This window comes from Notamacropus eugenii, chromosome 2 (assembly GCF_028372415.1).
Source record: "Notamacropus eugenii isolate mMacEug1 chromosome 2, mMacEug1.pri_v2, whole genome shotgun sequence".
In the NCBI taxonomy this organism is placed as follows: Eukaryota; Metazoa; Chordata; class Mammalia; order Diprotodontia; family Macropodidae; genus Notamacropus; species Notamacropus eugenii.
In genome coordinates, this window is record NC_092873.1 from 447227238 (window position 1) to 447240316 (window position 13079).

General features: G+C 42.3%; 1 pseudogene; it reads left to right on the forward strand.

Annotated features, from left to right (window-relative positions):
- The first annotated feature begins 359 nt into the window (after window positions 1-359).
- Window positions 360-3428, forward strand: LOC140523164 (R3H domain-containing protein 2-like; annotated as a pseudogene).
- Window positions 3429-13079: the final 9651 nt, after the last annotated feature.

The following is a 13079-nucleotide window of genomic DNA, read 5'->3' on the forward strand; positions in this document are numbered from 1 at the left end:
ATGATTTCTTAAAAATTAGTAATGGACAAATGGATGCCAATGACTCTGTGAGACATCAAAAATCAACAAAATTAAAAGAAGGGGGAAAATAAGTAGCAAGTAGTTCACATGAGTGGGAAGGGAGGAAGGAGGGGCAGATTCTGGGCCTTTCTTACCCTTCTGGTCATCCCCCTTTTTCTCCCCTTTCCAGTTTTGGTTTATCCCTCTTCTTCCCATTCCCCCTTTTCCTCTACCCCTCCCCAGCTCAGCCTGGTCTGCCTCCTCTGCCAAGGGGAAACAGACTAAAAAGAACCCACCACCAGAAGCACACTCTAGGTTGGGATCAGGGTGTCTACAGACACTGCTATATTCAACTGAAGATGTCAAACAGGTATACTACTCAAGAAATCCTGGAAATAATGAAAGAATAAGAAGAAAAAAACAACTGGTGGAAGAGTCTGTAAGCGAGAGTAATTTTGTATGCAAATCACCAAGTAAAGAAGACATTGAGGAGGGTGAGGATACTAGTGTTCAGCAGGAGACACAGAGATGGGCTTTCAACCATTGGCATTCCAGAAAAATGGCCCAGTCTAACTTTATACTGAAGTTGGTGCAGAGGCTGGCAGTGTGTGAAGAGTGCTCTGCCCCTTTGATTGATGGACCACTGGACACCCAGGATATAATCCAATTGCATATCAGTTGTCCCTCTGACAAATAGGAACAGAATTCTGTGAGAGATGGCCCTGAAAAGAAAGACAAAGACAAAAGTAAAGTAAAAATCACAAGGAAAATACCCTTTAGGAACTCCAGTCAAGAATATACAGACTCCACTGGAATAGATCTACATGAATTTCTAGTAAATACACTGAAAAAAAATAACAACCAAGGGATGGAATGATACAGATAAAGTCAGAAGAAGACATTCTGGAACTCATTAATGGCAACAACCAGTTCAAGATATTTCCTCAGATGATGTCATATCCCCAGATGCCATCATATCAAGTTATTGCTAATTTTGGTATAGAACACAAAGCTGACCAAAACGGAAAAGCTGTCATTATCAGCAAACCAGTTACACAAGGATCCCCCAACACAGATGCTCAGAGAATATCAAAGATAAGAAGAATGTAAAATTTCAACAGATTCATCTTGAAGAAAGATGATAGCAGTATGGAGCAGGATGATAAGTAGATCAGAATTCCATTATAGGATGGAAGGAAGTGCAAGTCACTAGAAGAGAGAGAGAGGGAATATCAAAGGGTTTGAGAAAGAATGTTTGCCTGAGAGACTGGTCAAACAATGTTCTAAACATCACTGAGGAAAACATGAGGGGATGAGCTGTACTTCAAGTTAACTGCCAAAGCAGGTCAGACAGCAAGATCAAATCCTTGGAGTCCCGGCCCTCAAGTAGATGGCTCTGTCCATAGTATGTGGCCACCCATTACCAAAGCCAGCAGCCTCACTGGGATCTTCATTCTCACCTGAAGTGACAGCATTGTCCCTTTCACCTTAGACATTCCTAATGGTCAGTTCTTTTTTGCTTTCAGCTTATGTTTTTTCCTCATTAAGGAAGCAGTGCAGGAAGGATTTCCAAGTCAGGTTTAGAACTAGGTATCCCAGAAGTGTGCAACCAGGTCACCTGTCTGGGGCCTTCTGCCCTGCCCCATCCAAGAGCAGCAGTAGCAACATGTAGCTCTCCCACCCCTATTCCAGCAACAACCACCTTTGAGAGATCTCACAGACACATGATCTGAGCAACCTCTTTGAGTAAATGTTCTTTAGCTGACAAGGTTCTGCCTAAGCAGCTGATCCATCTTTAGCCCAGTTCCAGCACCCACTTCTCTCACAACACCCACAACAGTCTGGCTTCATTACAACCTCCAGAGGCCAGCCTTTCTTCACCTCCAACTACTCCACCCTAGCCACACTCCCCCAGCCCAGTAAGTCCTGCAGCCTTATGGATACATACAGTCCCCACAACAGATATGGGTTTCTTACTACCCTCCTGGGCAATATCCAGACTCCAACCAGCAAAACTGACCTCTTTCTTAGGCGGTTATGTACAGCTCCAACATGGTCAACAGCTGCCTCAGTCATCTCAGCAACCTGAGTTAAAGCACTTAATGTCCAACCAACAGCAGGCAGCTTATCAGGGGTGAATGGGTACTCAGCAGCCACAGAACCATGGCCTTCTCAGCAACCAGAGGAGCAATGTGGGGAGCCAGATGCAAGATCTAGTGGTCCATGTTCCACTATCAAGTTTCAGTCGGGAATTAGTCCCAGAATGTGTTCCATTTGCACTGTCAGCAATCTGTACTGGTCCTTCCTGGCCAGTCACCACAAGGGGCTTACCAGCAGGAAGCAAGTCTGTGTATTACAGAGTGATCCCACCAGCACAAGGCCTTCAGTAGAGTTTCTGTAGAGTTTTGGCAGCCCACTGGCTCTGAGCAATACCACATGCTTCATTCTCCTTCTCTGCAAGCCCAGCACAGATACCACAACAGTAGTCAGGAGTGTCACCATCTGGACCAGGTGTGGTAAATCAATCAGTGGGTGAATGTCCTCAGTGTTCCCAATGGTTCTCAGGCCCCATAGACCCCATATATGGTTCAATGGAATCACTATAAATACTACAGCATGGACCAGGAAGGTGCCAGAAGCTCTTGAGAAGCCTTAGAACCCTGAGAGAAGCCCCCAGGCAAACACACAAATGAATAGTCCTATCATATCTTCCATTCAGTTCCCAAACCATCTCCAGTCTCCAGCCTCAGTGTCTGTTCAGGACTCAGTCCTCTTCCTTCCTTACACAATTCCCTGGCCTGTTGGCCCTGCCAATCACTTGGATGAGATTGCCTGCTGGGCCAGCCATCACAGTACAATAAGTCCCTCTGTCCTCCTCCGCTCCATGACCAGGCAACTCACACAGCACACCGGGGTCAGACCTGAAGGAAGCATGGAAACCGGAGGAAGAGGCAGGCCCTCACATCTGCCTCCAGGACCTGGGGACTACAGATACTGTCCTGAGGAGGGTGTTGGAGATGTTAGATCTTTCTGAAGCCATCACCCCCACAGAAGCCCACAAACCCTTCAAACAGTTCTACACGTCTGGGGCCAAGATCCAGTGACTCAACATCGCTCAGTGGCTGCCCAAAGGCAAGGGGCTGGAGAGGGGCAGCAGGGAGCTGGTGAAAGGGATAATGACGGAGCACAGATGCTGCCTCAGATATGCCTTCATGACTACATTCCCCTGCGCCCTTATGGCCCAAAATGCCTCCCTCTCCCTCTACAACTCAGTGAGTCACTTCCAACTTCGACTCTCCAAAAAGAACTAAGAGCTGAGGATCCTGGAGCTGAAGCGGGCCAGCTGCCAGTGGGCAGAAGATGACAAGAGGCCAGCGCCATGGCTTGGGGCAAGGTGCCACGGGCAAGAGATGCAGAAAAGGCACTGACCGAGATGTTGATCCAGACAGGCATGAGAATTTACAGAGCTAGGGAGACAGAAATGTAGAAATGGGGACTGAGGCGGTAGAGACAGGCAGACACATGCAGACATGCTCCTGCAGTCACTGGACTCTAGGACTTTCTTTGTCACCTTTAACCTCTCTTTCTGGGGTTGACTCCTCTCCTCTTTGCCTCCCTCTCTCTCCAATGCTCTCCTTCTTTTTTTTTTGGATATTCCTTCCCCCCCTCCCCTCCATCTTGGTCTCCCGTGCATGTCTGCATGTCTTTCATTGTTTTGTTTTGTTTTGGGGGGAGAGGCATGGAGAAGTCCTACACTCCCTCAGTCCTCACCTTCTTCTACCACCCCATTTTTTCTTCCTCTTTTTGGACTTTATGAATATATTTATATGGACAGAATTAAGAAGAAAATATAAATTGATTTTCCTCATCTTTTGCCTCTCCTCCCATCTTCTTTCCCCTATCCCATGAGTTAAAACCTATACCGTGTCTTATCCATCACAGCACCTGAGAATATTTGCATATTGTTTGCTTGTGGTTCCTGCAGCAGTAATAGACACAGCATTTAATTTGCATATAGGATGCTTGCTGCATATGTTCACTTTGTCTTTGTTTTGGGTGGTTGTTTGCGGTTTCATTTTATTTAATTTTTTTTGTTTTCAACTATAAAAATTCATGTGTAACGACATCAAAAAAGAATTAAAAAATAGAAGAAAATGTAAAATACTTCATTGGAAAAACAACTCACCTGGAAAACAGATCCAGGAGAGATATTTTTAGAGTTGTTGGACTGTTTGAAAGCCATGATCAAAGAAAAGGGCTTGGACTACATCTTTCAAGAAATTATCAAGGAAAATAGCCTTGATACCCTAGAACCAGAGAGTACAATAGCCATTGAAAGAATTCACTGATACTTCCCAAAAAAGATCCTAAAATGAAAACTCCAAGGAATATGCAGCCAAATTCCAGAATTATAAGATCAAGTTGAAAATGCTACAAACAGCCATAAAGAAATAATCCAAATGTCGTGGATCCATAGTTAAGATCACTCCGAATTTAGCAGTTTCTACATTAAAGGATTGGAGGGTTTGGAATATGATTTTCCAGAAGGTAAACTAACTTGGAGTAGCCAAAAATTTACTACCTTCACTACTTTTCAGGGAAAAATATGAATATTCAATGAAACACAGAACTTTCAATCATCCCTGATGAAAATACCAGAGCTGAAAAGAATATTTGGTCTTCAGATAACAAGACTGAAGAATAGCATAAAAAGGCAAATAGGAAAGAGAAAAACAAAACATAATTTTCAACAAGGTTGAACTGTTTACATCCCCATATGGGAAGATGATACTTGTAATTCTTGTGAAACATATCTTTATTAGGGCAGTTAGAAGAGGTGTACATAGGCAGAGGGTGTGAGAATAAGTTGATTTTGATGTGATGATATCAGAAAAAATTAAGGAGTGAAAAAAAATTGTCTTGGGCAAAGAGAAAGTGGAAGGCAAAATAGGGTGAATTATAGCACATAAAGAGGCAGAAAAGACCTATTACAGTAGAGGGAAAGAAGGAAGGGGAGTGAACATGCTTTGAACATTATTCTCATTGGTTCAGCTCAAAGAAGGAATAACATACACACTGTTGGAAATAGAAATTTATATTACACTATAGGGAAGTAGGAAGAGAAGGGGGAAAGAAAAGGGAGGAGGGCTGATACAAAGGAGGGAAGATGGATGGAGGCAGTGGTCAAAAGTAAACCACTGGTGAAGAGGGTCAGGATGAAAGGAGGGAGAGAAATACAAATAAGGAGGGCTGTTAGAGTTGTGGGGGGAGAAAATAGGATAGAAGGAAAGAAAATAGGATAGAAGGAAATACACAGTAATCATAACTGTGAATTTCTGTGGGATAAAACAGCAACAGCAGAGTGGATTACAAATCATAATCCTGTAATATGTTGTTTACAAGAAAAATATTTGAAGCAGAGAAATATATACAGAGCAAAGTAAAAAAAAAAAAAAAAAACAGAATATAGAACAGAATATATTATGCTTCAGCTGAAGTAAATATATGGCCAAGACACCTACGGTGACTATGAATATGTCAGTGTAGTTTTGAATTGCAAAGTATAACAGACTCTCCATATAGAAGGCAGGAGAAAAACATTTATTCAGACACCAGAAAGCCAAATCCCAACACCATAAAACCAAATCCATCACAGTAACCAAGAAATCTATGCACAATAACAATGCAGAGGGTAAGACCATCCCCAAGCCTTCCCCCTGCTAGGGCCTTCCCACAAACCAGCTCCCTTAAACAAATCACAAACAGGTTCTCCCATGCACAGTATTTTCTGCTTTTCCCAGCTCTGACTGCTCTCTGACCAACTTCCTCTTAGCTCTCTTCCATCCACCCTGCTCCATCCCTTCCTGTACCACAGTTTAGCAAGTTTGCCCTCACCACAGATTCATGTGACTCAGGCTTCCATGTGACCTAGGCAGGTCACATGGGCCTGTTAATGAATGGGAAAGATCTTCCCATTTAAATTATCATTACATTCTTTAAATTACCATTACAGTAAAAAATGAAAAAATAAAAAAAAAAAGCAGGGGTAGCAACCGTGATCTCAAAGGAATAAGAAAAATAAACCTAATTAAAAGGCACAAGGAAGGAAATTGCATCTTGCTATGAGATACCATAAACAATAAAAGTAAGATCAGTATGAAGCATATACACCAAGTGATACAGCCTCCAAATTCTTAGAGGAGAAATGAGTTAAAGGTAGAAATAGATAGCAAAAATATACTAGTGGGGGACCTCAACTTCTACCTCTCAGAACTAAATAAATCTTAACCACAAAATAAACAAGAAAGAAGTTAAAAAGGTGAAGCAAATTTTAGAAAAGTTAGATATGGAAAGTTAGAGATGGTAGATTTCTGGGGAAAACTGAAAAAAGATAAAAGTAATATATTTTTTCTCGGTGGTACATAGCAATATACAAAAATTAACTGTGTTCGGGCATAAAAACATCACAATCAAATGCAGAAAACATTAAATGCATCTTTTTCAGATCACCATGCAATAAAAATCACGTGTAATAAAGGGCCATGGAAAGATAGACTAAAAATTAATTGTACATGAAATAATTTAATTATTTATATTAATTATAACCTTATGACAATTTAAAGATCCTCTAGAAATTCTGAAAATCAAAGAACAGATCAAAAGAAATAAAAAAGAAGTAAGAAAACTATTTAACTAATAAATAAAACTAAGCTGCTTTGGAGAACCAATAAAATAGATAAATCTTTGTTTAATTTGATTTAAATAAAGAAGAAAACCAGATTACCAGAATCAAAAATGAAAAGTGTGGATTTACCACCAACGAAGAGAAAATTTAAACAATAATTAGGACATATTTTGTCCAACTGTATAACAATAAATCTGATAATCTAAGTGAAATGGATCAATATTTACAAAATGTATATATATATTATATGTATAATATAAATGTATACATATTATATATATGTATATAATATATATATATAAGTTCCCTAGATTAACAGAAGAGGAAATAAAATACTTAAATAGCTCCATTTTAGAAAAAGAAATTGAACACATCATCAACAAACTCCCTCCAGGGCCATTTGGATTTACAAGTGAATTCTACCAAATAGTTAAAGAACAATTAATTCCAATACTATATAAACAGTTTGGGAAAATAGACAAAGAGGAGTCCTACCAAGTTCTTTTAATGACACAAATATGTTGTTGATACATAAGTAAGAAAGAGACGAAACAGAGAAAGAAAATTATAGACCAATTACCCAAATGAATATTGATGCAAAAAGTTAAATTATTATGAAGGAAATTACAGCAATTTATAATAAGGATAAAACACTATGAAAAAGTGGGATTCATACCAAGAATGCAGGGCTGATTTAATATTAGGAAAACTACCAATATATTTGGCGAAATCAATAAGAAAACCAACAGAAATTATATAATTATCTCAACAGGTACAGAAAAAAAGATTTTTACAAAATACAGCACCTATTCCTATCAAAAACACTAGGAATAAATGAAGTCTTCCTTAAAATGATAAGTAGTATTTATCTAAAACCATCAGCAAGCATTACATGGAATGGAAATAAGCTAGAAGTTTTCCCAATAAGATCAGAGGTAAAGCAAGGATGCCCATTATCATCACTGTTATTGAATATGGTACTAATAATGTTAGCTTTAGCAATAAGAGAAGAAAAAAATTGAAGGGATTAGAATAGGCAATGAGAAAACAAATCTATCACTCTTGGAGATGCTATGATGGCATACTTAGAGAAGCCAAGAGAATCAACCGAAAAACCTATTTGAAATAATTAACAACTTTAGCAAGGTTCTAGGACATAAAATAAACTCATGTATATCATCCACATTTCTATACACTACCAGCAAAGCTCAACATCAAGAGAAAGAGAAATTCCATTTTAAATAGCTGTAGACAATATAAAATATTGGGGAGTCTACCTTCCAAGACAAACCCAGGAACCATAGAAACACAATTACAAAACACTATTTTTTTTTTTTTGCACATAGTATATAGCTTCTTTAAAATTTATGGTTTTTTAAAATTAATTAATTTATTTTTAGTTTTCAATATTCACTTCCAATCAAACAACCAAAAATTATTTTATAGAACTAGATAAATAATAATAAATTTCATCTGGAAAACGTCAAAAATGTCAAGGAATTCGATGAAAATTATGCAAAGGTGTTGGGACTGGAAGCTCAAATCCGTGTGGACAGTCTCGGGCGGGTAAAAGTGGGACTTCTAAATCTTAGAGTCTTACGAGGCCCTCCATGAACAGCGGGGGTTCGAGAAGGTCAGACCGAGCTAGCTCGGCTAGCTCGGGTATTTCCGCCTCTCCCCCGGAGATACCTGATGGGTGGAGTCTCCCTGCCCTCGAGGTCGTCCCGGATTGGAGCACACCTAGTTACCTAACAGCATGGTATTGAGATGCAAACGGTGTGGCTGAAGATTAAGTAGGATTGAGGAAGCCTAAAAGCTCTCTTAGCACGTGTGGAGCCAAAGAGAAAAGTAGGGCTCCGTTTCTTTTCTTTCCTCTCTCCCCTCCCCCTCTCTCCTCGCTTGTACTTCTACTTCCAATCCCTTAAGCTTAGCCTCCTTAGGAAATCTCCCCCTCTTCGTCCTAAGAAAGAAGAGCCCCCTGCACTTGTAACCGAAACCCTGTAATAAAGCTCAACCCCTGTTTGACTCTGGAACGTCCTTTCTCTCATACGTGCATCCGGCGTGGCCAGCCGAAGACCTCGGGAGGTGAGGTAAGGAAGACTCGGGTAGCCCAATACAGGCCTCTAGGCTTGGCAGTTGGCGCCCCAACAGGGATTGGGAGCGTAGATAATCCTGGATGCTTTTGGGGTACACCCGGAAGGGGCTGTGAAAGAAGCGAGTCCCGAACCCTAGATTCGGAAGGAGAGAAAGGGGAGAGAAGCTTCCCAAACCCCTGGGAAAAGGGCGGAGATGGGGAATCTATTGCCAGTAATAAAGCCAGAGGAACAGGAGGTCTGGGCTGAGACACTTCACAGGGAATGCAGGAAGGCAGGGGTCACAATAGAGTTAGATGACCTCCGAGAATTTTGTGAAAGGATTTGGAAAGTTTCTCCTTGGCTCAAGCAGGCAGGAATATCAAGAGAAAAATGGGGAGCGGTCGGAGAGCAAATGACTGCTTACGAGCAACAATACCCTGGGGAGCTGGAGGATTTAGATTTCCTGATATTCGGTGTAATTAAAAGCCTGCTGGAAGGGCCGGAGAGGCCAGGGCGGGATTGGAATGAGAGTGGAAGCGGAGAGAGGGGAGGGGAGAACACGGGAGGGACGGAGGGTCCAGGCAAGCAGAAAGTTAAGCGGAAAGTTAAGGAGCGTAAAGAAAAAATAGACCCGGAGCTCCATCTAGCGGATGGAAAAGGCGAGGCAGGGGAGAATACGCCGTGCCTTCCCTCTGCGCCTCCTTATAACCTGCTCCATTGGTCAGACAGTTCAGGGCCACAGTCCAGTTTGGAAAAAGGAATAAGAAAGGCTATAGAGAATGGAGAAGATGTAGGGACATTTCCTGTGTTAGAAATAGCGGACCCCAGTGTCCCCGGTGGGGTTCAGAGGAGCCACATACCTATAGAGTGGAAGAGAGTGGCGACTCTTAAAGAGGCTTGTACCAAGCATGGCCCTAATTCACCCTTTGTTATAGCCATGCTTGAAACTCTCAGCGGTCAGTTCGTTCTGACTCCTAATGACTGGAAGAGCTTAGCTAGAGCCTGCCTTACCCCTGGGCAGAATGTGATTTGGGTATCAGAATTTTCTCAGAGGGTAAAGAGCACTACCGGTGGGCTAGGGGCTCAGGCCCCCCAGGCTTATCAGCAATTTACAGGAACAGGGCAGTTTGAGGCTACAGGAAATCAATTACAGTACTCAGCCTCCGATTATGTTTTGATTGCCGGAATGGCTATTGCCGCCTGGAAGGTTATAGCCTCTAAGAAAGAGAGAGAGTTTCCCATGACTAGGATTACACAAGGAAACAATGAGCCATTTACTAATTTTGTGGCCAGGCTGCAGGAGGCAGTAGGTCGAGATATGGGAGAGGAAAACCAAGGGACAGAGATAGTGTTGAGGACATTGCTGCGGCAGAATTGTAATCATGACTGCAAAAAGGCAATGCTGGGACTGCCAAAGAATGCATCTGTTGAAGAGATGATACAGAGATGTGAAAGGGTAGGAAGTCAGGTCTACTTGGCACAGGTGCAAGGGAAGTACCTGGCCGCCGCCTAAAGTAATATCTCTTTGGAGAAAAAATGTTTTAACTGCGGAAAACCGGGACACCTTAAGAAAGAGTGTAGGAAAGAAATAAGTACAGGGAGGGGCCAGGACCCTTGTTTTTCATGTGGAAAGCCAGGTCACTTAGCTAAACAATGTAGGAAGTCGGGAAACGGGGTGAGGGGCCCCTCGAGGGCCCCGAAAGTGTACCCTTTGGCAGAGAATCGGGACGGCCCCTTGGAGGGAGAATACAGGAGATTATGGGGCCAGAGGAAGGAATGCAACACCTTTACAGCTTAGAGAAGTGCCAGCTTGCAGCTCACCAGTTTGCCATGATTCCCCTGAGAGACCCCATACAGGAGGAATCCCTAATATTACAGAACCCCTCTCATGCACCCGTAGTTATATATACGGGAGTTTATCCCACCGGCACCACAGCACTTCCATGCTCCAATGTGGTAGCCGAGCCAGCTCATATAGACAATCAGCTTCCCATAGCTATTGCCCTTCCTTTAAAGCACTCAGTTCAAATCTAGTTACTAAAGGAAACAGGACAGAATAGACCTGAGTGTACAATCTGGCTTAATGGAATTCCCATGACTGGCCTCCTTGATACTGGAGCGGATAGGACCTGCCTTAGCGGTCGCTCAGTACCCCGGCACTGGAAGCTTAAAGAAAGCCAGAGACCAGTGTGGGGAATAGGAGGGTGCCAAAATACCTTAGAGACAATGCACCCAGTAAAGTGGGAGGCAGAGGATCGCCAAGGGACTGTATGGCCGTTGGTGATTCCAGGACTTAGTTTTAACATCTGGGGCAGGGACATTATGAGCCGCCTCGGGATGAAGCTATCAAATTTTTAGTAAGGGCCATTGCAGTTGCACTGGAGTCCCCACCCTTGAATTGGAAGTCAGACACCCCGATTTGGGTGGAGCAATGGCCCCTGACTCCAGAAAAACTCCAGGCACTACAACTATTGGTTAAGGAGCAATTAGAAAAAGGAAATATAGAACCATCAAAGTCACCCTGGAATGCTCCTGTGTTTGTTATAAAGAAAAAATCCGGGAAATTCAGGTTCCTTACAGATCTAAGGAAGGTAAATCAGTCTCTCATGCCTATGGGAGCCCTGCAACCAGGTCTCCCTTCTCCTAATGCCATCCCGGAGGGTTGGTCACTTATAATCATTGATATTCAGGATTGTTTTTTTTCCATTCCTTTAAACAAAGTAGATTGTCCTCGGTTTGCTTTTACAATACCTCACCCCAATAACGAAGGACCTGCAAAGAGGTATCAGTGGAAGGTATTGCCCCAAGGTGTGAGTTGCAGCCCCACCATCTGCCAGTGGTATGTTAATCAAGCCTTAGAAAGCCCCAGACAGCAATACCAATGCAAAATCATCCATTATATGGATGACATCCTTATAGCTGCACCTCAGCTCAAGGAACTGGAGAAGTGTTTCCAAGCAGTAGAAAGGAACCTTTTAGGACTAGGATTAGTTATTGCTCCTGAAAAGATACAGAGAGGACCCAATTACAAATATTTGGGATATCAGATACAGGGCACCATCATTCGGCCGGAACCCCCAAAATGGGATATAAAGATCCAAACACTCAATGATGCTCAGAAACTAGTAGGAGCTATCCAATGGATAAGATCAAAGGTGCCTATACCTTTACCTCTCATGCAACCTTTATATTCACTATTGACAGGAGACTCTGCTTTAAATTCCCCACGAACATTGACTCCTGAAGCAGCCAAGGCCATAGAGGCAATAAAAAAACAATTTTTAGAGTCCACCACATTTCGGTGGGATCCAGGAGAAGATCTGGAGGTATCTATTATCTCCACCACACCTCCCTATGCCGTCATACACCAAAAAGAGAAGCCCCTAGAGTGGGTATATTTAAGTAAAACAGGAAGCAGTTTACTAAACAAGTGGGAATTTCTAGGACGGTTAGCACTAGAGGCAGTAAGAAGAGCCACCCACATATACCAAAAACAGCCAATTCTTTATGCTACACTCACCACTAAGGATGTAGAAGAGTTAGCTCAGAATCATGTTTCTTGGGCCACTATACTCCACTGGGCCCAGATGAAACCAAATTCGACTTTCCTATTCAAAGAATTATTACAGTGGGCCCCAGCACCAGTGAAAAGGTACTCACCAAACCCAGTAGAAGGGCCTAACATTTTTACAGATGCCACAAAACATCACAAGGCATCTATTTATAATTCGGCCTCCCAAGAGATATATATAGTTAACACACCCTACACCTCTACTCAACAGAACGAATTGGAAGCTATAATCCAAGCTCTCCAAATATATAGTGACATACCCATTAATATTATCACTGATAGTCAGTATGCATCTTTATTAATTTCACGGATTGAGGACTCTATTGTAGATTATCGGTCCAATATTTTTTCACAGTGTGAGCGGCTATTGACCACCATTAATAACAGAACACACCCTTTTTATGTTTTACATGTGCGCTCACATACAAATGGCACAGGACCAATTTTTGAAGGAAATCAAATAGCAGACAATTCACTATACCTGGAAGGGCACACTGTGGAACCACAAGAAAGGGCCCAAAAGGCTCATGATAGGTTCCACCTAGCCACAGAAGCCCTCTGCAAATTATATGGGATAACTGAGGAACAGGCCAGAAAAATTGTTAAGAGCTGTCTCCAATGTATCCCATTCCACCCATCTCTAGACCAGGGTGTCAATCCTCGTGGCTTGGCACCCAATGAAATTTGGCAAATGGATGTCACCCATCTTAAGGGCCAGTGCATACATGTGACAGTTGACACATGGTCC